Source organism: Budorcas taxicolor, chromosome 4 (assembly GCF_023091745.1).
Source record: "Budorcas taxicolor isolate Tak-1 chromosome 4, Takin1.1, whole genome shotgun sequence".
In the NCBI taxonomy this organism is placed as follows: Eukaryota; Metazoa; Chordata; class Mammalia; order Artiodactyla; family Bovidae; genus Budorcas; species Budorcas taxicolor.
Genome location: NC_068913.1, coordinates 67613641 through 67634865, shown reverse-complemented (window position 1 = coordinate 67634865; position 21225 = coordinate 67613641).

Sequence of the window (21225 nt, the reverse complement as noted above, 5' to 3'; positions counted from 1 at the left end):
CCCTAAGCTGGGTAGGCAAGCACACACAGACTGGTCTTGCCCTGGTATCTGTTCCTTCACCCTGAACAGCTCAGTGGAGCATGATAATCCACAGGACCCCCTTTACCCAGGTATAAATTTGGTTTAGAATTATATTACCAAGGAGCTCGAACAGAGGAGCCCGGGGTTGGCATTGGCCCCTCACCCAGGGCAAGGTGAGGTCACAGCTCCGCTCCCTTCCCTATGATCTCCCAGCCCCTGAGGATGACTCTTGGATGGGAAACCCACAGCTTTGCGTGATAAACAATGCTCACAGACAGTACACTGGGGACTCATATTAAGGAAAAAGAACATTTTCCTAAAACAGCAGGATTGGAAAAGAACGTCCTCTTCTATCTTACCTCGCAGAGAAGTTTTCTGTCCACTCTGCCCTCCTCCGCAGTCCGCTGGTCTTATCCACAGTGATGTCCTGCTGGCTTCCTTCCCAGAAGCCAAGCCCCTTGCTCTGGGCGTCCTCCCTAAAGAAACGCAGAACCAGCAGGAGCTTGCACAGTTGTTTTTCATTTCTAGTTTGTATCCTTAGGCTCAGCTGTGTCTTCCTATCAGTCTGGATTATGAACAAAGGGAGTTGATAAAATTTTCTTTCCCTGCCTTCAGAACAATCCACAGGGGTGGGCATGTGAGAAAGAGGAGGGGGAGTTTTTCTTGTCAAACTTGTGTATGAACATGAACATACAGCTTAAACCAACTAAGTATTTCTGCTTTACATTAATTTTAAATGTGGTAAAATATACATAAAATTTCCATTTTCACCATGTTGAATATTCAGTTCAGTGGTGTTAAATACATCCAGGTTGTTGTGCAACCAATGCCTAGAACTCTTTTCATCTTGCAAAACTGAAACCCTGTATCCCAGGGTTAAATAACCCCCCATTCCCCTCCCCCAGCTCCTGGCAACCACCTTTCTTTTTTTTTAAATTTGTTTTATTGAAGTATAGTCAATACTCTTCTACTTTCTGTCCCTGTGATTTTGACTATTCTAAGTACTGCATATAAGTGGAGTCATACAGTATGTCTTTTTTGAGACTGGCTTATTTCAACCAGCGTAATTGAACCACTCCTCAAGTTTCGTGCAGGTTGCAGCATGTGTCAGAATTTCCTTCCTTTTTTAAGGCTGAAAAATAGGTCATTCTAAGTATTTTGTTTATCCACTCATCTGTCAGTGGACACTTGGGTCGTTTCATCTTTTTGGCTATTGTGAATAATGCTATTATGAATATGGATGTTATTTTCTTTATTCTTTTGTTCTTGACTCTGGCCAGGTTACCTCAGGGTTATTAGGGTGAAAATAAGCAATCTTAAGGTTTTAAATTTATTGTATTGTTTTACTTCTGAAATAACACCTTAATGGAAAACAGAGGAGACCAGATCTCCAAGTTTATACCAAACAATTGATTTTGAAAGAAAACAGAGCAGAGCTTCTTGGCTCTGGCTGCACTGGGGAAATTTGCTAAAGCACCTGTGCCCAGGTCCTACACACCTGAGAGTCTGAAATAATTGATCTGGGCCTGTTAAGAGTCACCTGAGCACTTTTAAATGGCACAATGCCCAGGCTTTACCCAAGACCCATTAAATTAGGACTTCTGAGGGCAGAGCCCAGGCACTGAGGTACTTTAAAGCTTCCCCAGGTGAGTTTATTGCTAGCAGGGATTGAGAACCACTGGCAGAGCTCCCTGGAAAGACTAAAGTTGGGCCACCTGGACTGGGATGGAGCAGGAAGAGGGCTGGGGCAAGAGCTTGGAGAAAAGGGGACACCTGATGGTGTCAGGTGACCCCAGATGGAGATCCAGATGGAGCAGGGCCATCCCTGAGCCTGCTCACATCTGTATAAGTGGTCCTTCCATTAAACTCTCCTCCATTACCTTGTCTGAGTGAATCACCCTTTCCTGCTAGATCCCAACTGATACAGTTGTCCTCATTTAGACAAGGTTTCAAAAATCACTGAAGGCCGTGAGCAGATGCTCTAAGACTACAACTACTAGACCTGGATCAGGAAAACTGTTAAGAGCAAAGCAAGTTGTGAGACAGCGACTGCAGCCCAACCTCTCCCCCGGCCTCTCTTCATCTCTGGGGCTTGTGCCTCTGTTCTCTCCTTGCTGCCCCCAAATCTGCAGTCCCAAGGTCAGCCAGCAGAGGGCACCTGGTGGGTCTCCATCTGCGGTCCTGGCCCCTGGCTGGCCTGCGGCAGGGGCCGCCACACTCACCTCCACCCAGAGCAGCGCCTGGAGGTCCCCCGGGCAGAGGACTACAGGCAAGGCAGAGTATCAGAGCACATTGTGCCTGATGTTTCCTGGACACGGAGTCACCACTACCTGATGGCCCGATGGATTTCAGACGTGATTTTCTCTTTACTTTTTTGAGGATTAATAAATTACACAAAGTGCATAAAACTTTATGCAGGTGGATACACTTTTACATATGTATACACCTGTGTAGCCACCACTCAGAAGATACCAAAATTTCCAGCACCTCAAGATGCCCTCTTGCACCCTGCCCAGTCAACTCCCCTCACCCCCACAAGGGCGGCCACAATTTTGTTTTCTTTCACTAGAGATTAATTTTGCTGATTCTCGAACTCCGTATCAGTGAAATCATACCCTATGTACTCTTTTGGGTCTGGCTTCTTGTGCTGTATGTTACATCTGCAAGAGTCAGCCGTGTTAGTGAATGAAGAAGGAGTTTGTATTATTCACTGCTGTGTGGAATTTCATTTACAAATGCGTCACAATTTATCCATCCTACTCTTAATAGACATTTGGGGTGTTAACAGATTGGGGGCTATTATGTATAAATCTGCTATGAACATTTTCCAATGCAATTTTTGGTGAACATGACACTCATTTCTTTTAGGAAGATACACAGGAATGGAACTGCTGGGTCATAGGGTAGACATAAAAGATGCTGCCGATTTTCAAAAATGATTGTACCAACTTACACTTCCACCAGCAATATCTGCTTATTCTAGTTGCTCCACACTCTCATTAATAATTTATATTATCAGCTCTCCTAATTTTAGCAATGCTGGGAAGTGTATAGTTATATATCACCGTGGTTTTAATTTGCAAATTTAGTATATTATTAAAGAAACCAGTGAATTCATAAGGCAGAGAAATCAAGGAGTTCTTTGTGCTGTTGCCCTTGTCAGAGAAGAAGAAACTGTCTTCTACTTTGTTCTCTAGGTTTTTCTGCATGGTCTAAGAATTAAATTGACATGTGACATTAGCAGGAGAAAATCAAGCAAAAGCTTAGTAGCATCTGTATGTTGGGGCCCAGAGAAGGTTACCCCAACATATGCAGCAATAGCATACTGATTATTTTGAATTAAAGTTTCTTAACAGCCATAGCAAGAGGGACATTCTGACCCTCCTTTCTGTCTCCATGAAAGCAGGAAATCAGTATCCCTGTGAAAGGTGCCCTCCCTGCATCAGGAGGTAGTGTGTTCTCAGATGCTCAGTCGGGTCCTACTCTTTGTGACCCCCCTGGAGTGTAGCCCGCCAGGCTTCTCTGTCCATGGGATTCTCCAGGCAAGAATACTGAAGTGGGTTTCCATTTCCTCCTCCAGGGGATCTTCCTGACCCAGGACTGAACCCATGTCTCCTGCGTTGGCAGGCAGGTTCTTTACCACTGCACCAAAAGGGAAGTCTCTGCAGGTAGAAGGTTGCCCTTATCCCCAGAGAAGGGGAATTCAGAGCCAAGAAGCCTCTGTAAACAAACCGTGTTCCTTCTTTCATTTACTACCTCAAGCCCACATTCTGTTTCAATTCTTCACTAATTGGGCACCCAAAACTGGTTTCTTTTTCTGCCACTTCCTCACAAACTTACAGTTCCTTTGTCTAAGAAGTATAAAAGCTGCCTGCTTTGGCTACTTCTTAGGTCCCATTTCCCTGAACCTCTGTGTGAATGAACTTAAGTTTGTCTCTCCTATTAATCTCTCTTGGATCAATTTTATTATTATTCCAGCCACAAGAACTCAACAGGGGTAAGTAGGAAATTTCCCCCTCCCCAACATACACATGGGAGAGACTCAGGAAAACTAACACTCCTTGATGGCTAAAACCTTCACCTTAAATACCGCCCTTGGTTAAAGACAAAAGAAGACACTGGGGGAGTGGTTCAGCACTTCAGAAAGAAGGAAGGAACTTCATGTGAAGATGCAAAAGAAAATGTTTGGTAAATAAATGTTTGTTGGGCCATGCAAGGACAATGAGACACAGAGTGGACTCTCATCTTTAGGTTTTCCCAATTCAAGTTAAAAAAAAAAAAAAAGAGGTTCAGGGGAATTAGCACCTAAAGACACCAAGCTTTTCTGAGCAGAGTCGGGCTCAGTATGTGCGGACTCCTTATTGATGCCCTGGGCCCTCTCACACAGCCTCAGATGACCTTCAGTTATGCCTGCAGGTCTCAAGGTGAAAAAGACTTATAAGTCTGTCTGACCCGTGTCTGGGCTGACCCTTCATCACTAGTGGGATTCCTCGGGCAAAGTCGTGTAAATTAAAACCTTTATTTAAAAGGACTTCTCTGGTGATTCAGAGGTTAAGACTCCAAGCTTCCACTGCGTGGGGCATGGGTTCAGTCCCTGGTTGTGGAACTAAGATCCCGCGTGCCACGTTCACATGTCGCAAGGAAGATCGAAGCTCCTGAGTGCTGAAACACTCCTGGCACAGTCAAATAAATAAATAAATATAAATATTTTAAAAAACGACTTCCCGTTTCTTGCAAATTTGTCTCTAAATATTAAATATTTCTTCCCCCATCCCAGGAACTGTCTGTCTCTCAGGGCCGGTTTTGTTGAACGCTGTGTCCTACACCATCTTCTCCACCAGGTGGCAGCACTAGAGCCCCAGGCACAGGCATCAATTAGCCTTCCTCTCATAGTACCACGAAGAATTCTTTTCTCTCCTTTGTATTGCGTTTAAAGAACAAGCTTTGTTTTGCTTTTAGAGGGTATAAGTTTCTCAGCCCCTGTCTTTCCATAGGAATCAGACCTTTAGTCTCCCAAAGCCAAATCTGAGTCACAGCCACAGGGCTTGACCCTCTCATGATGAAGTTTTTGCTGCTGGGTCTTTCCAGTCCCTGGACTGGCTGAAAGCTTGGGAATAAGACAGATCTCAAATGACTTCTACCTCTCCCCATCCCTAAGTATGAGATTTTGAGCAGACTGATCTTGAAACCTCCATTCCCTCATCTGTAAGATGGGTACAATGATGATACTCACGTCATCAGGTTGATGTGCAGATTAAATGAATGTCTAGCATAGTCCCTGGCACTGATCAATGGACTGATCAATGTTAGCGCTTATAACCATAGTGAAAGGAAGTGAAACTGTTAGTCATTCAGTCGTGTCCGACTCTCGCGACCCCTGCCAGGCTTCTCTGCCCATGGAAGTCTCCAAGCAACAATACTGGGTTGCCATTCCCTTTCCCAGGGGATCTTCCCGACCCAGGGATCAAACCCATGTCTCCTGCATTGCAGGCAGATTATTCACAGTGTGAGCCACCAGGGAAGCCCTGTTATGAGTATATATACCCACAGAAAAAGATACAAATTGTTAACAAGGATTATTTCTAGTGGCAAGATTAGAGCAATTTTTATCTGTTTCCCAAATACTTTTCACTAGGCATGCATCGCTTTTACGATCAGGAAAAAGACGAAAAAGACAATTAGAATGTAATAGGTTATTGACACAAGTTGCTGGTGATTCCACTGAAATATTGAAGTATTTTCTCCACTGCTCAATCAGCTCTGAGGGCTAGGCTTATGTCTTACCTATTTTGATATCTTTAATATTAAATGTATCATTTGAAGCCCAGTAGTAGGTAGTGAATATGGACTTCCCAAGGGGCTCAGTGGTAAAGAACCGGCCTGCAGGAGACGAGGGCTTGATCCCTGCGTCAGGAAGATCCTCTGGAGAATGAAATGGCAACCCACTCCAGCATCCTTGCCTGGAGAAACCTTTGGACAGAGGAGCCTGGTGGGCTACAGACTGTGGGGGCGCAAAAGAGTTGAACATGACTTAGCGACTAAACAAGAACAACAGCAGGCAGTCAACACTCATTTCTTGAACAAAATCTCAGTGATAATTGCTTCTGATTTTAGTTTCTCAGTGTGACTAAACATCTTTTCTTTTTCTATGATTTTTTTCCCTTGCTTGGGTCCAATTTAGAATCTTTTTAGAAATTTAATTGAATCGTCTTCAAATCCTTCCCATGAGAATTCCTCTTAGACTGCTGAGCTGGTTTCAGGTGAGTTTTCAGAAAGCCTTTCACCTGAGCTCCGCACAACTCCTACCAGGAGGAGATATGAATGGCGTTTGAGTTGAGATCAATCTTTTTAGTAGCTAAACAAAGACACGAGTGCCGGGGTGAGCTAGATTTCACAAAAACATTTTAAAAGGAAATAGACTTTTCGAGAAATGTATCCTATTTTTAACTTGGAACCCATGGTGAAGAGGGTGGTTTGCTTTTATCTGGAGGAGAGGGGGTAGGGCTATGGAGGATAAAGCTTGGCAGTCGCTATCCTTTGCTTCCTTTGATCTTCACTTTGCATGAGTGGAACTGTGGGGCTCTCTCTAGAAAGGACAGGCTTGGGTACAACACTGCTTTAGCATTTCTTTTAAAAAAGCAAAAGCAAAATAGATGACATCAGCCCTTGGCAGCTGATGCATTTTAGTTCTTTCCTCACACTATTGATAAACCTTGGATTCTCTCTTTCCAGGGAATTTGAATCTGATGAGAAGCCCAAAAATAATTACTGCTAAGCCACCTGAGGCAGGGACCCTGCGAGACATGGAAACTCTACAGCAGCCCCCATTTCTGCAGAGTCTCGATATTCAATCCCTCCTTCAATCCCTCCATCTACACTAGACGCTCCTTCGATTAAGATGTCCAAACACTGAGACTCCTAACTGGGTCTTAAAATATTCTAAGTCAGACTTGGGTCCTGGGCCCAGGTGGAGGTGGTGAGGGGGGGTGAGATGTGGCCAGATGTTGCAATGGTGGTCCTCCTGACATGGACATCTGCATCAGGACCACGTGGAAGATGGAGGGAGAAAGGAAATCTGGGTGCTCGCACACATTGGTCGAGATGGTTACTGTCCCTTGCAACCTAAGATTTCAGTTGATGTGACGCCAAAGCCTGGCTGTGTTCTCTTTGGCCCCCGCAGCTGAGCTCCCGATGCTGGCAGGAGCGGGGAGAAGCTCTTGCCCTCTCTGCCTTTGCACTTGGGCATCTGGCCCATGAAGCAGAGCCCTGTCTTCTGCCACGTGCAGCTCCTCTCTGCAGATGGCTCAGGCCTGGTCCTTGTGAGGCTGAGCTGCAGATATTGTCTTTCCACCCCTGTGTCTCTGCCCCCAGGCACTAAGACATAAACATCCTCTCTGGAAGAAAACTTATGACCAACCTAGACAGCATATTAAAAAGCAGAGACATTACTTTGCCAACAAAAGTCCCTCTAGTCAAAGCTATGGTTTTTCCAGTAGTCATGTATGGATGTGAGAGTTGGACTATAAAGAAAGCTGAGTGCCAAAGAATTGATGCTTTTGAACTGTGATGTTAGAGAAGACCCTTGAGAGTCCCTTGGACTGCAAGGAGATCCAACCAGTCCATCCTAAATGAAATCAGTCCTGAATATTCATTAGAAGGACTGATGTTGAAACTGAAACTCCAATCGTTTGGCCACCTGATGCGAAGAGCTGACTCATTTGAAAAGACCTTGATGCTGGGAAAGATTGAAGGCAGGAGGAGAAGGGGACGATGACAGAGGATGAGATGGCTGGATGGCATCACCGACTCACTGGGCATGAGTTTGAGTAAACTCCGGGAGTTGGCAATGGACAGGGAGGCCTGCCATGCTGCAGTCCATGGGGTGGCAGAGTTGGACATGACTGAGTGACTGAACTAACTAAGTAAATTGGCATGAGGACAACAAAAGAATAAATAAGTGAAAGAAAGTCAAATCATGCAGGTCTCCTTGGCAGAGGCCAAGCATCTCTGGATTGTCAAACTTGCCCTGACATGTCTGAGCTGAGAAGTAAAGGCCGATCAAGCTCACATCTAAAACCCTGGGTCCTACAGGTTTCCTGTTCTAGCTAACAGGAAACACTGCCCTGACCCTTCCCATCCAATGATTTAGTAAAGAGCTAGGAAAATCTCCACTCGTTCAAAGATGAGTCATCAGAAAGGAAGCTGCAAAGTCTCTCCGGGCAGAGGAAAGGGAGAGGAAAAGCAAGTAGCAAATGCAGACTCCTCAACAGAAACACCGCCTTCGAGCAGACCAGGGCTGGGACCAAACAAGTGCCGGGCATTTTAAACAACAGTGAGATGGCCCCCTCCAAGGAGACAGAGTACGGGGGAAGGATGGTGCAGCATCTGGAGGTGAAACATGAGCTCAGAAAAAAAGTGGAAAAAGAAAACAGAAATGAGCCCAAGGAAGAAAAAAACACTGCTGAAAATATCGTTAAGGACACAGAGGGCAGGAATAACAAAAAATGTCAGCAAAATGAAATGGCAATAAATGAGTTTAAGAGAATTAGATGGGCAAAGACACCTGATGTTTGTTAATTAATTTATTAAGCACCTAGGATGTACTAGGCACTATTCTAGGCACCGGTGTAGGGCAGCAAACTTGCCTCCCCAAAATATTTCTTGGGCACACGGATCATTTTGAGCTGAAAACAATCAAGGCCCAAAAACTCCGGAAGAGACTTTGATCTTCTGCTTAACTGCCTGAAAGAATTTAGATAGAGGCTCTGTTCCTGGAATAGAGCCTTCACCAGTGACATCTGCAAAGAATGTGAGCCAGTTTTGCTGGGGGAACTCAGCAGAGAGCAGAGTCCACGCTGCGTCCCATTATCTCGCTGTCAGCCCAGCAAACACTCCTTTGCCAAATGGCTGCTTTTTCATCACCATGTGAATTGCCTTCCTCCCCTTTGAGGTCCCAAACCAATACCCCCAACATTGTCTTTTGTCTTCAGCTAAAAATGGTATTTAAGGTGAGGGTTTTATTCACTTTGGACAGTTAGTTTTCCTGGGCCTCTCCCATGTATGCGTGCATGTGTGCTTAGTTGCTTCAGTTCAGTTCAGTTCAGCCGCTCAGTCGTGTCCGACTCTTTGCGACCCCATGAATCGCAGCACGCCAGACCTCCCTGTCCATCACCAACTCCCAGAGTTCACTCAGACTCACGTCCATCGAGTCAGTGATGCCATCCAGCCATCTCATCCTCTGTCGTCCCCTTCTCCTCCTGCCCCCAATCCCTCCCAGCATCAGAGACTTTTCCAATGAGTCAGCTCTTCGCATGAGGTGGCCAAAGTACTGGAGTTTCAGCTTTAGCATCATTCCTTCCAAAGAAATCCCAGGGCTGATCTCCTTCAGAATGGACTGGTTGTTTATGTTCAATTCTTTGCGACCCTATGAACTGTAGCCCGCCAGGCTCCTCTCTCCGTGGGGATTCACCATGCAAGAATACTGAAGTGGGTTCCCATGGCCTCCTCCAGGGAATCTTCCCACCCCAGGGATTGAACCCTCGTCTCTTATGTCTCTTGCATTGGCAGGTGGGTTCTTTACCACTAGCGCCACCTGGGAAGCCCTCTCCCACGTATACATGTTATTAAAATTTTGTTTGATTTTCTCCTGATGATCAGTCTCATGTCAATTTAACTCCTACACTAGCCAGAAGAACCTAGGATGGCAGAGGACCATTTCTTCCTCCCCAACTCTAGAAATACAGCAGCTGCAAAGCTGACACTGGTTGGGCCCTTACAGCTCCCAAAACAAAGTCGTGTCTCATATTCAGACCATCTAAAGTCGAAAATGCAAAGACCACTGTCGAAGGACCAAGGGAATGAAAAGTATCCATTGAACTGAGAAGCATCTTGAGACAAAACAATGAGACAGGTGGCTCTATATGGTCAATGGATCAGTTTATTACAGAGTTACTTACTCACAGGGTGGGATCCAGATCAGGTGGTCAGCAATCCAGGAGCATTTGCAGCTGAATTCCACACCACTGAGGGGCCACAGGGACAATTTTATAGCTAGCCTAAGATCGAGAGGTATGAGCCTGGAAACAGGACATGCATTCCTAAGTCAAGATTTCTGAATGCTAACTGGGCTCATGGGTGCTGGTAATACGTCAGTGAAGTTTTCATCATTGTTTGGGAACCAACAGTTTAAAGGCCACCTGATCCCAATGATTATTAAATAATATCTATGAACTACAAAGCCCTTGATGACAGAGAAGTGATTTACTGCACAGCAAAGCCCTAGGTAGGGTCAGCAGAGGGACAGGAGAAATGGTAAGGTCCCAAGATGGGGTCTGATATGCTAACAGCCATACAGTCACCCAAAGGAGATGTGGAGTCAGGATATTCCATGGACTACTTCTGCTCCCTCCCATTGGCAGGCATCTGGTGGTACCCAGCAAAGCCTCCTCAAAACGAATTTTCCCGAAATTTCTAACTTTACCCGTGTCTTCTCCATGCCTTGGTCACTGTTGGGCTGACCTAACCATAACCTCCCCAATAGGACTGTCTCTGAAAATATGGCCCTTAGGGAGGGAATTAAAGTTAAATAAAGTCCTAAGGGTGGGCCCCTGACCCAACAGGACTGGTGACTTTATAAGAAGACGGAGATGCAGGCAGAGGTGCCAGGCTAGTATGCAGTGAGGAGGAAGCTGGCTACAAGCCAGGAGGAGGACTCTCACATGAGGCCCGATTTGTGTTACCTTGATCATTAATCTCCTGCCTGCAGAACTGCAAGAAAGTAAATGTTTGCAGTTTAAGACCTCCAGCCTGTATCAGAATTTCCTCCCTTTCTTTGGCAGAATCATACTCCATTGTATGTACATATCACATTGTGTTTATCCATTTATCTCCTTCTATATTCTTTAGAATTCCTTACCCTTTAGTGGTTAACTCTCTCTTATCAGTTAATAATTATGTTATCCTTGTTCATATTATGTAGTTCCTATCTCCTAACTGCAACCCTGACCAACACACCTGCCTTTGGGAACTGCCTTTCTCTCAGTATGACTTGGATGGGGCCACTCATGGCCCCTCATTTCTCCCATCATAAATCATATTACCCTCATTGTGCTAGTAACAGTGATGAGCTCCAGGGCAATAACATGTCCCAGCCACTGCCAGTCAGAGTCCTTCTGGAGGATGGATGGGTGAACGTGGGAATCCCCATGGATTGCTTCTCTAGAGTTCTTGCAGCCACATTTCCAGACACTACAGGGGGCTTATCTTGTGGTAGGAGGAACTGAGACCAATATGCAAAGAGAACTAGAGATGGAAATGAGAAAGGAGGAGGTTTCTGATTCACTTAGAGGTGGGACAGCTGGAAAAGGAAGTTAGAATTTAAGGAAATGAGGAAGTCAATAAGAACAGTGGGTTAGAGCAGCCAGACAGGGGAGGAAACCTCAGGAGCTGGTGGCATCCTGCTGTTGTGATAATCATGATATCAAGACTGGGTCTTTTCGGGCGGGGGGATGGGGGCGGGGGGCGGGTGGGACTTCCTTGGCAGTCCAGTGGTTAGCACTCAGGGCTTTCACTGCCGTGGGCCCAGGTTCAGTCCTTGGTTGGGGAACTAAGATATTGCAAGCCAAGCGGCATGGCCAAAGAATAATTAAATACATTTTTTTAAAAGAGAGAGAAGGAAAAAAAAAAGAGAAAGAGAGAAGGGAAGGGCTCAAAAATGGGCTGGAAAAAGGCCCCTGGATGGAGCACTGGTTGGTGGTGGACCCCGGTGAGAACAGGGTGGGTACAGAGCTCTGGACTAATACCGTGGGTCTCTCCCTGTCCATTTCCAAGACCCTCGAGGGCCCTGGGCTCAGGCCAAGCTTGTGTGCTTAGTTGCTCAGTCATGTCCGATTCTTTGCAACTCCACAGACTGTAGCCTGCCGGGCTCCTCTGTCCATGGGGATTCTCCAGGCAAGAATACTGGAGTGGGTTGCTATGCCCTCCTTCAGGGGATCTTCCCAAGCCAGGGATCGAACCCAGGTCTCCCGCATTGCAAGCGGATTCTTTATTGACGGAGCTGCCAGCGAAGTGCCCGGGGCCATGCTTGCTGTTCCTCAAAGGTGCTGTGGCTCTCAAGCTTCACCAGCTCATCCTTTTGACCAAGTCTGACTGATTCTCTCCAATTCAGCCCAAGCAAGGCTCTTTAGAGAAGCCCAGCAAGTCAGCTTCTTGATCCCAAAGAGGAGGTACTTGGTGTGTTCTTTCCTTGGTCAACCACTTACCGTCACTCTGTTGACCCCTCGGGTTTGTCTCCTTCTCCAGCCTGTGGACTCCTTGGAAACAGGGACTTGGGTTTATCCATTTTTGTGTTCCAAGCCCAGGGTCTGGCCTTGAAAGGAGCTCAGGGCACACCAATGGGTCTGTGACTGCAGGGGTGTGCTCATGATCCCCCTATGAGAGGAGAATGTGATCTGCTCGCCTTGGAGCTGAGAGAGCCACTTGTCCACCTGCTGTTTGCGAAGGGAACAAACCACAGTGAGTTGACTACATTCGGGCATCCAGCCAGAAGGGTCTGCGGACTCCAGGAGCGTGGATGCTGTGCTAACCCTGGGATGGCCGAGACACACTTCCAGCTACACAGAAACCTTTCTGCCCTTTTCTCCCAGGCAGGCAAACTGTTGAGGAACATTGAAGAGTTGCCTTCTTTCTATCCTTGGCAGCTTTAAAGGGCTCACCTCTTGCCAGTGTTCCCTTAGTTCTCATGCCAGTTTTTTCTCTCCCCCTTCAATGTCCTTTCTACCTCCTTGCCTGCTACTACCCTAAGACAGGGGTTCCAGACTCTAGCCTGTGGGCTGGATCCTTGGAGGACCTCAGTCTTTTCCTAAGGGCTTTCTTCTGTTTGGATGAGGCCCACCCACATGATGGAGATTTACTCTACTCAAAGTCTACTGATTTAAATGTTAATCTCATCTAAAAATTCCTTCCAGGAACACTTGTGTTTGCCCAGATATTTGGACAGTGTGGCCTAGCCAGGCGACGCATAAAGTTAAACATCACACTGTATGACCCAGTGCTGGTCAATGGGATGCTAGCAAAAGTACCCAGGGCTTCCTGAAGAGGGAGACAGCTATGCTGGCCCGGGTCATGGTACTTCTTCTTCGCCCTTCCTGTCCAAGAGGTGAGCCTATTAACTGGCATTCCACTAGCCATCTTGAGCCAGCCCTGGAAAAGCCAACAGAAGCTCAAAGAACCTAGCCGCAACATCCTTAAGCCTCGCACCCACCCTGGACTTCTTACCCTTGGGCTTCTTTTCAGATGAGAGGAAAACAGAGCACTGTGTTGTTACGCCTGTTGTCCATGTCTCTGTTACTTGCAGCCAGAAGCAATTTCTAGCTAATATTCTCTGCTTCTTGGCCATGCAGACCTCTCTCAAGTCTGCACATCCTGGTTCCCAGGCTCCCACTGACTCCCTGTTGTACCTCAAGTTAGATGCCCAGTCATTTGGGTTAGCCTGAATGGGATCTTGCCTGTATCCACGAACCCTCCTGGTATAAGGCATAAGCCATGTGGGAAGGACTAAGGAGATGAGGGGCATGATGGGGGAGATGGAAGAATCTGAAAAAAGAATATAACTGAATCACTTTGCTGTATACCCGAATCTAACATATTAATAGTACTGTAAATCAACTATACTTCAATTAAAAAAAGAATTCTGTCTTGAGCACCCAGATGGATACCACGTTTTTTCCTCCAGCAGGCAGTTTATCATCCTCATACCAAACTCTGGTACCTGTGGAAGTGTTCTCAGTGACCAAAGAGCTCACCATCTCTCATCTCTCCCCTGGAGTTGCCATGGTCACAGCCATTCAGGTGGTCTCAGGCTGCATCATCAAAGATACTGAGTTCAGAACAAGGGAGGTGATGCTCCTGCCCTCTTGACTCTGTTAGAACATACTCCAGCTATATCGTGTCTAGTCTTGACCCCTAACCACAAAGAGAACTGGAGCTAGTCTAGGTAAGGTGACCGTCAGGAAAACACAGCAATGAGGATGTTCTGAGGAACTTGGGACCAGATAGCTCTTAAGGGGATAAGGTCCTGTGCATAAATGTCTAAGGGCAGAGGGTTCTTGGTGGCCCTAATACAGAGCAAGGACAGGTGGGCAGAAGCTGTAGGTAGGTAGACTTCTGCAACATAAAAACATTATCTGGGTCAGAGTTGCCCCGTGTGGACTGGAAGCCTGAGGAGGGAAAGAACAGTCCCTGCTGAGAGGAGTTTTGGGGGTACCTAATGGGTTCCTCCTCCTAGGCACCAGGGATGTGTGGAACAGGGACCACAGCTCAAATGCCCACAGGTGCCAGGTGAGTCACATGTAGGAGCAGTCCAGCCAATGGCACACAAAATCAAAGTTAAAACCAATGGCAGCAACAGCAAGCACTATGCATATAGAACAAAGCCTGCTGCAGAGGTGTGACTGAGTGGATGCAGCGCTTCTGCCCAGGGAGGTGGTGGTGGTGGGCTGCTGGAGGTATTAGCTTGCTGGGACTGTCATAATAAAGTACCCCAAACTAGGTGGCTTCACAGAAATTCATCATGTCACAGTTCTGGAGGTTGGAAGTCCAAGATCAAAATACTGGCAGGGCTGTGCTCCCTCTGAAGCTTCCGAGAAAGGATCCTTCCAGCTTCTAGCAGCCTCAGGTGCCCCTTGGCTTTTGGCAGCACAACTCTGATCTCTGCCTCTGTCTCCGTGGCCACGTTTCCCCCGTATTGCCCTCTACTTACAAGGACACCAGTCACATTGGATTAAGGGCCGCCATACACCAGGACAAATTCAATTTACAAGTCATAATGATAACTTAGTTATATCTTCACTGACCCTATTTCCAGATGAGGTCACAGTGGAAGGTGGCCTTATCTTTTTTGAGAGACACAACTCAAACCATAACTGGGAGTCTGAGGTCCCGTCCAGCTGGAGCCGTGTCGGCCTAGGCGTACAGCTAGCTTGGGTGAGCCTCATGCTTATCTGTCTGGTTTTGTTGTCCTATCTTCCCAGCTTGCATAAGCTTCCTCCTCTCCACCTAACTGGCAAAGCCAGAGTTCCACTGATATGTACAGACTGACCAACTCTCTACAGGACAGGTATGGAGGGTCTGACTGCCTTAGGGAAGAGCTGAGAAGGGGCTTGAGGGCTTCCTTATGGTCACGTTCTGGGGGCAGGGTCCCTGGTGCTCAGAAACCTGCTCAGAGGCTACTTCCTGCACAAACACCCCAAAAGGCCCAGCCTCCACATGCAAGTCACAGCCCTGGCTCTGCGGAGCTGTTGGTTTGTGGGGAGATGCTCCCCTCTGCTGGACAGAGGGAAGTCTGCTCTCCTTCCATTTCTCAGCATGTGTTTCCCTAAGTTGCAGGTTCACAAACCCATAGTAAAAACAGTCAGGGGCTAGAGGTTAGCAGGGCCAGTTTCCCCATTATTCAGTGGGGAGACTGAGGCCAGAGAGGGGAAAGGCCTTGTCTCAGGTCCCACAGAGACCAGACGTGCGCTGCCTTCCTCCTACACTAAGGTCTGGGAAGCATCTCTTAGGATCCTGGGGCTGTGAGCTGGAAGAAAGCCAGGGTGGGGCCCCTGGAAGTCTGCACACGGCTGAGCTTGGACAACAAATGGCCAGAGAAGGAGAAGGTAAAGAAGTAGAGGCATCAGAAAGCTAGACAGACCCTGACCCAGGGAAGACAGCCAGGACCACCAGTCAGGCCATTCACTTGGGATGATTCCCCACCAGCCTGTGTGGTCTAACTCCACACTCCTAAGAAGTCATGGACAGACAGAACTTTTGTAAATCAAATGCTCTTCCTACCCACCCTCTCCTCCTGTGTCCCAGATAACCTGACCATCTTTCCCACTTGTGACGCAGTGGTAGGATGGTAGTTAGAGCAAGTTTGTTGTTCAGTCATCCAGTCATGTCTGACTCTTTCTGACCCCATGGACTGCAGCATGCCAGGCCTCCCTGTCCCTCACCATCTCCTGAAGTTTGCCCAAGTCTACTCCTCTGGCAAATACCAGAACATATCATAGCTCAAATGCAATGGAAACTCACTTTTTGCTGCTGTCAACAGACCATAGAGCTTATCAGAAAGGAGTCAGGGAGGGGCTCTGTTCCCCATAGTCGCGAAGGCACCAGCCTCTGCCATCCTTAACTCATGGACATTGAGACCCAACCAGCAGAAAAGGGAAAGGCATAGAGGATGGTACATAGGCTGGGAAGTGATGTACAACAAATTTTAGTCATGTTCCATTAGCTGGAACTCAAAGGACCTGGAAAGGACGAGGAAAAAAAAAAACAAAAACAAAAACAGTCCAGACCGGGATTAGATGGTGATCTGATGGGAGGCGTGGCGATACAAGAATACACCTGGCAAACTTCCTACCACAGGTGCTGCTCTTTGAAATCCTTGAGTCTGTGCCAAAGCTCGCCCCCTACAGGCTGCTCCCTGCCACTGACAGCGCAGCTGACGCACTAAGGCAGCTGGTTCCTTTGAGTACAGGGGACTCCTCTACTCTCAACTTTGTTCCCGAACTCCCAGGGGTTTTGCTGAACCTTCCTTAGACTACAGGGAAGGCTGGGATGCTTCACTAGGCTGTCTCTCCTCTCTCCTCCCCGTGGGGTCAGACTTCCCTGTGGCCTGGTGGTTCTCCCGGCTTCCCTCGCTTCCTCCCTCTTTCCTTTCACATCGGAGCTCCCCCCAATAAAATCCTCATGCGCTTCATCCTGTCTTGACGTCTGCATCCTGGAGGACTCCGACTAGCACGGGGGACTACTCCCTCGTATCCTGACTCCAGCTCTCTTTGGAGTCATTTAATCCAGGTGGTGAAGACAGACAAGGCTTGTCTGAACAAAAGACGCTCTGGGTAATCTCAAAACCTGCAGATTTCATATAGAGGTATCAGGGGTTAGGATTTCGACATATTTTAGCGGGGGGTGGTGTGTGCGTGCGTGCCAAGTCGCTCTAGTTAAGTCTGACTCTTTGCCACCCATGGACTGTAGCCCATCAGGCTCCTCTGTCCAAGGGATTTCCCAGGCAAGAATACTGGAGTGGGTTGCTCTGCCCTCCTCCAGGAAATCTCCCTGACCCAGAGATCGAACCTGTGCCTTCTGCGCCGGCTGCACTGCAAGCGGATTCTTTACCGCGGAGCCACTGGGGAAGGCCCTGCCCGGCCTCGACAGGGTTACTCTACTTTTCTTCACAAAGGCTTTTACAAACCTTTTCCACCCTCCTCGTAACAGCCCTGCAACCCTCCTCTTCACATTCAATAAATGACTTTACCTACTCCTTCACAGAAAAACCAACACAAGGGGAGTCCCTTACCCCTAAGCTTTGTCTGCCTCTCCCTTTCTCCACCTCCTTCTTCTGTCCTTAATCACCATATTCATCCTTAGGTATAATCTATGGCCTCTGTTTTGGATCCCTGTCCTCTGATGCAGGAACCCTGCACCTCTCCCATTTTTTTTTCCACACCAGGAAATATACCCACTGGCTTACAAGTCCATTTTTATTATTTGCTTTTCCCGATTCTCCTTTTTCCTCCAACACAACTCTCTATAGCATGTCTGATTTGCTCTGCCTTTAGAATATTTCCTAAATCCAATCCCCTTTTCTCTAAAAGAGAAGATACAGGTTTATATATAACTGATCCACTTTGCTGTACACCTGAAACTAACACCACACTGTAAATCAATTATACTCCAATAGAAACTTGAAAAGCCCCATCCTCTTTCAGTATCACCACTATTACTATTCTGATCCAGGCAATCGAACAGGCAACTACAGGTAACTATCTCTAACTGGTCTCTCCACCTCCACTCTTATCTCATTCTAGCTCAATCTCCACACACAGCCAGACATAGTAAAAGACACATTGGACCATTGACTCCTCTGCTTCAAATGCTTCAGCGACTTCCCATTGCACTGAAGATAAATGATTTATTTTTACATGGCCAACAAGATCTACATGATTTGGTCTCTGTTTACCTCTCTGATACTATTTCTTACTTCTCTCTTCACTCACATTCCAGATACATGGGTTTTCTTACTGTTCTTTACACAGGCCAAGTAGGTTCCTACCTCAGGGCTTTGCACATGCTATCACCCCAGGTCTTCTCATGGCTAATTCTTTGTCATCATTCAGTTCAGTTCAGTTCAGTCGCTCAGTCGTGTCCGACTCTTTGCGACTCCATGAATCGCAGCACGCCAGGCCTCCCTGTCCATCACCAGCTCCCGGAGTTCACTCAGACTCACGTCCATCGAGTCCGTGATGCCATCCAGCCATCTCATCCTCTGTCGTCCCCTTCTCCTCCTGCCCCCAATCCCTCCCACCATCAGAGTCTTTTCCAATGAGTCAACTCTTCGCATGAGGTGGCCAAAGTACTGGAGTTTCAGCTTTAGCATCCTTCCTTCCAAAGAAATCCCAGGGCTGATCTCCTTCAGAATGGACTGGTTGGATCTCCTTGCAGTCCAAGGGACTCTCAAGAGTCTTCTCCAACACCACAGTTCAAAAGCATCAATTCTTTGGCACTCAGCCTTCTTCACAGTCCAACTCTCACAGCCATACATGACCATAGGAAAAACCATAGCCTTGACTAGAAGGACCTTCCTTAGTCGGCAAAGTAATGTCTCTGCTTTTGAATATACTATCTAGATTGGTCATAACTTCTCTTCCAAGGAGTAAGCGTCTTTTAATTTCATGGCTGCAGTCACCATCTGCAGTAATTTTGGAGCCCAAAAATATAAAGTGTGACACTGTTTCCATGGTTTCCCCATCTATTTCCCATGAAGTGATGGGACCGGATGCCATGATCTTTGTTTTCTGAATGTTGAGCTTTAAGCCAAACTTTGCACTCTCCTCTTTCCCTTTCATCAAGAGGCTCTTTAGCTCCTCTTCACTTTCTGCCATAAGGGTGGTGTCATCTGCAATGTCACCTGCTCAGAGGGGCCCGACCATCTATCTAAACACCACCCTTACCCCAAGTCATATTTCATATAATTTCTCCCCTTTATTATTTTTAGAGTCTTTATCACTGTCTGAAACTATTTACTAGTCAGCTCATTTTTATCTTGCCAGTCTAGTCGCAAAGAACATAAGCTCCTTGTAAAGAGGAAGTCTGTCTGTTCATTGCTGTCCATCCAGTGTCTAGGAACAATGTCTGGCACCTAGTAGGCACTTTGTAAATGTCACTGACTATGTGACAGGTGCCAGGGCTTTTAAGCAGAATGCAAGATTTGGGGGTGGGGGGTGACCTCTTTCTGCTGTGACATTCACTGAGCAAGTCTTCAGAAGTCCCTTGAAGGCCAGTAGTTTGGTCACTTGTGTGCCAAGCTGGAACACAGGAATCGTTTCAAAGTCTAGGAGTCCCAGGGCTTGCATCCAGCCTCCCTAAGGGTGCTGCATAAGCATGTCTCACCAAGATCCTGGCACTGTGACCAGGATGGTGTTTGGGAACAGTTGCTGGTCTCCATTTCTTGAGACTCACAGACCTTGGTTCCCGGTCTCAGAGAAAATTCTGCCGCTCTAGCCACTTCTGCTCATGTTCCAAGCCCCTGGATAGGCATCTTCCCCCATCTCCCCATGTTAACAGTGTTGGAAGACAAAATCTTCCCTTAACTATGCCAAGGACTCAAGGAGGGAAGGAAAGGGCAGTGGTTCTCTTTCCTCCTGATGCTTCCACACCAGTAAACTCAAAACAGAAATTATTCTGGTGATAAATGACTCTGAAGCAGCCAAAGATATTATCACTCAGGACCTTGCCTCCTAGTTTTTGGAGGACAGAGGCAGGAAACAAATCTCTCTTGGGCAGGCTGGAGGTTGAGACAGAACTTTATTAATGACTCAGAAGCCAGAAAGGGCTTCCCAGGTGGTGCTAGCGGTAAAGAATTCGCCTGCAACATAGGAGATGCAGGAGATGTGGGTTTGATCCCTGGGTTGGGAAGATCCTCCGGAAGAGGGTAAGGCGACCCGATCCACTCCAGTATTCTTGCCTGGAGAATCCCATGGACAGAGGAGCCTGGTGGGCTACAGTCCGTGGGGTCACAAAGAGTCGGACCCAGCTGAAGAGACTTAGCACACACACATGCACACGGGAGCCAGAAAAGAGCCAGTGAGAGAGAACTAAGGGAGCCAGCCCAGCCGGATCGTGGCCTGTGTTCACTCCTCCTACATTTGGAATCTTTTTCAGGGCACCTCCCTGCTTTAGTTCCCACTATTGCTCCTGGCACCTAAGTGCAGAAGACCCATAACAATCAAGCCTTGGGGTCCTCTGCTTCTCAGGGGTTAAACGTTTACTGAATGACTATTTGATAAGTGCCTGGCTCTTCTATAGTAAGGAGATTCAGGGAGGACACTACAGTCACTGCTGTGACACTCTCACTGTCAAAGCTTCACAAAGGTCCTTTAAAAGTCAAAAGATTGGCTACTCGCTTCTCAAGACAACAGATTTATGGTCGATTCAGGGAAGAACCCTGTATTAGTTATCTGTTTTTGTATAACAAATGACCCTAAAATCTATCACCTTAAAAAACAACATTTATTACCTCACAGTTTCTGTAGGTGAGAAATTTGGGAGCTATTTAGCTGGGTGGTTCTGGATTAGGGTCTTCTATTAGGTTGGAGTCAAGACATTGGTTGGGGCTGCAGTCAGCTGAAGGCTGGAGTGGGGCCGGAGGGCTTGCTTCGTAGGTGGCTCACTTACTTGGCTTATGTTAGTAGGATTCATCTCTTCATTGGCCATTGGTACTAGTCATCGAAAAGCTGGAGAGGAGACTTCCCTGGTGGTCCAGTGGTTAAGATGCCTAAGGGAAACCACCTGGGAAATTCTGCTAAGGTTCTTGAAGTATCCTGAGCAGAGGTGCATGAAGCACAGCTTTGCCTTTTAGAAATAATCACTGAGGCAGAAGTAGGGAGGATGAACTGGAGGGAGGAAAGGACAGATTTGCCTTTTAGAAATAATCACTGAGGCAGAAGTAGGGAGGATGAACTGGAGGGAGGAAAGAACAGTGATAAGACTATCCTCGCATGAACATGGATGCAACATTATTGATTGAAAGAATTTTAAAAATGTATAATTGTATCCAAAGTGTAGAGAGTTTAAACATGGTTTAATAAAAATCTAAATAAGAGTATATCTAAAATTTTAATTGCTTTTCATATTTAAAATTTTTAAGATAAATTCAAAATTACC